This window comes from Egretta garzetta, unplaced genomic scaffold (genome assembly GCF_000687185.1).
Source record: "Egretta garzetta isolate BGI_Z169 unplaced genomic scaffold, ASM68718v1 scaffold507, whole genome shotgun sequence".
NCBI lineage: Eukaryota > Metazoa > Chordata > Aves > Pelecaniformes > Ardeidae > Egretta > Egretta garzetta.
The window spans coordinates 889001-892175 of record NW_009260272.1 but is presented as its reverse complement, the minus strand read 5'-3'; positions in this window follow the sequence as shown (position 1 = coordinate 892175).

Here is a 3175-nt window from a genome sequence, read left to right as displayed (position 1 = left end):
GTAACGAAGAATGATCTCTTAGGTCTAAGAATAGCTGTTTCCTATAGTAAGAAGAAAAACAGAATCACAGATTGGTTTGAAATCAAGAAAACCATGGAAGTTTCCTCAGTGACCTGACCAGACTTTTTCACCAAGGCACCTCAGAAGAAGTCTACCTTATTTCAAATAAGTTTATTTTTTTGGTACAACACTCAGCCGAATGTTAGCATTATGGATTCCGGATTTGAACTGCTTGACAGCATTTGGATATTTTGGGACGTGTCTGTTTGTCTGAAGTCCAAATCAGCCTTACGAAGGTTTTTATATTGCCATATCAAATGCCAGAGCTGTTTCTTTTTTACTGTTGGCTGGTTTGGGGCAGAAGCCAAAGAATGTGTGGGCAGGCTATGGCTCTAGAGTAAGGAGGGACTGGCCACCCTAACATGCAGTTTTCTGACAAACTGAGCACCAGTGGTACCATCTGCAGCCAACAGTAAAGGCAGCATGGCTTTCAGAGGGGATGAAAAAGTGTCAGGAGGACCATTTTCACAGAGGTGGAAACAATTTTAAGAACAATTTTAACCACAGGTTCAAGAACTAGGTGTGATCTCAACAGCCTTTCAGCTGAATCTAATTGCCTCGAACTCAAACAAATATCTTGAAAACACTAGCAACTGAATAATGTTCTCAGTGAGAGCCCATTCTGAATCCTTGCTTTTCAGCAACAAAAGGATTATTTTGTGGAGTGCCTACACTCTAAATACATTTGCGTACCTAACCTATCACCCTGTTGAGGCGCTGGATGACTACTTTACAGCAGGTCAATAATATCCTCAGTAACTGACCCTTTAAAACCCAAATATGGCATAAGCCACTGTCCCCAATGTACTACAAAAAATAAAATACCTGAAGATGCAACTGCTGCAAATAGCTTCCCTTAGAATTTGAATGACTTGTTCTAACACATCTAATCTCCTGTAGGCCTGCCTAAATAAGGGAAGAAAAATGTGCTAAATCTCAGTTATCATTACAGAAAAATATAATGGGATCTCCTTGCACTTACAAATTAAGACACTTTGGTTTTATACTTATGGAGTCAGAATTCCTTGTGGAAAGAAATGTGTTGTAGTGAGTTAGTCATTTATTAACCAATAGATAAGAAAACCTTACCACCTCAGAAAAATGCTTTGGTATGAGAAACGTATACAAAACCAACTATGTTGTATTGACATATTATTGACCTACCATTTGCTATCCACCAGGGTTGATTTTGAGGCTCATTGGCTTGGTATAAAGGAAAAAGACTGTTTTTTTCTTACTTCTAGCTCTAAAATTTGTAAATAATTTTTTTTCCTGAAAGTCTGAGCAATTATTCCATGAAACTGAAGAAATGTATTTAAATGTTGGAGTACTTGATCTTGTTTCCAGCAATTATATTTTCTGTTCTTCAGAAAAACAAATATTAGCACTCAAACATTTTCAAAACTTTTCATAACTAACAAACATGCAGTCCTCTTTTATTTTAATTGGAAACTGATACCAATCAACAGTGCTTTAGCTGTAAGTTTGATTAAACTTGCTTCTCAGTTCTGTGCCTTAACTACAAGACTATTTTTGCCCCAAATGGAGCAGTAAAATCCAATATTGAACATAGAGGGAACACTGTGGGAGAACAGATTTCATAAATCACCAAGACAAATGCATAGGATTATATGATGAAGAGAAATGTAAGGTTCATTGTGTCAGTTTTATTGCCCAAAAGCATTGATAGATAAGTCTTTACTGGGTTTGTGGTGTTAATGCTGAATGGATGGATGCTCTTGGATAAATCTTGTTTCTAGAAGGTATGACGTTCTGAGGAAGCTGTCTATCAGCATTCTTGCATTCTTGCATTAAAACTGACTCCTAGACCTAGTGATTGCAATTTCTCAAATATATTCAAGAGTAGTGGAATTTTTTGAGTTCATCATGCAAATATATCAATATTATATACTGTGCACATATATAGACACATAGTACATATATACTATGTATTTCTAAACTTTTTTTTTTTTTCCTAATAAAAAATGCTGCAATCAATGTTTGGGGAGGAAAGTGTAATCAAATTGCACAATCAAAGTTTTGGTAGAAAACTTTTTGCCTTATGGTGATGCTATTTACACCTTATAAACAGTCACTGACTTGTAGCTCCTGTCATGGATTCTTAGTGTTGTCTTGCTGCTCATCTGGTCACATATGAATGCCTGCCTTTGAACTCTGCTCCTGGGTGATTGAGCCCACCTGGAATTTATGCTGTTTGGTTTGGGCCTTTCATGGAAGAGAAAAAGGCTGGCATATTCTCAGTCAAAAATAAATAATATGAAGCTTTAAGATGAAAGTAAGTTAGTTTCATTTATGTCTTTTTCCCCAGTGAGATGGCAAAACCATCACATCCCCTGTTCCATTTTCTATAGCATTGGTGTATGTGTACTGACACACATACACAAATTTTAAAACCATAGCTCTTTATTAGATCCAACTGATTTTTCCACCCCAACAGACTATACTGAGGTGCCATTTGACCACTGTCTAAGTAAGAGAGTGAGCAGGTGAAGAGAAGTATAGAAAGAACAGCATTGATCAACTAGACAAACACACAGAGAATAGTTTTAAGAGTATAAAAACATAAACAGCCTTTCCATCAGTGACTGCATAATTTGTGAACATTATCCTGTCAGACTAGCACTGTTTCCTTCTGATTTTCTGTCAAATTTTCCTGAAACCTGTCTCTCATTATATTTGAATGTGAAAATAGTAGTACTGAATAAAGTTTATCACAATAGCAGGGATGTGTTTGTAGACTCACACACAGATACAAAGAGTTATCGCTAGACAGGTGCAAGATTCAGTTGTACCTGTACCTGACTGGTTTCTCTGCCCTTTTTTTTTTTCTTTTGGAACCTCCTTCTCACAATTTTTTTTTTAATTGCTATAGGCCTTATAAATATTGTTTTAGAAAATTAAGGCATTTCAGCAAATGATTTTCAGAAGCTTAACATGTTTTAATGCAACCTTCTTTGTCACGTGACATGTCCAGTAAACAGTCCTCTGAGTTTCTAACAGCCTGATTTCCAAATCTTATATTTCCAAGTAAGTCACAAAGAACTGACCTAAGTATCTACTTTGTTCTAGGGATTGCTATTGTCCCATCTGGCTG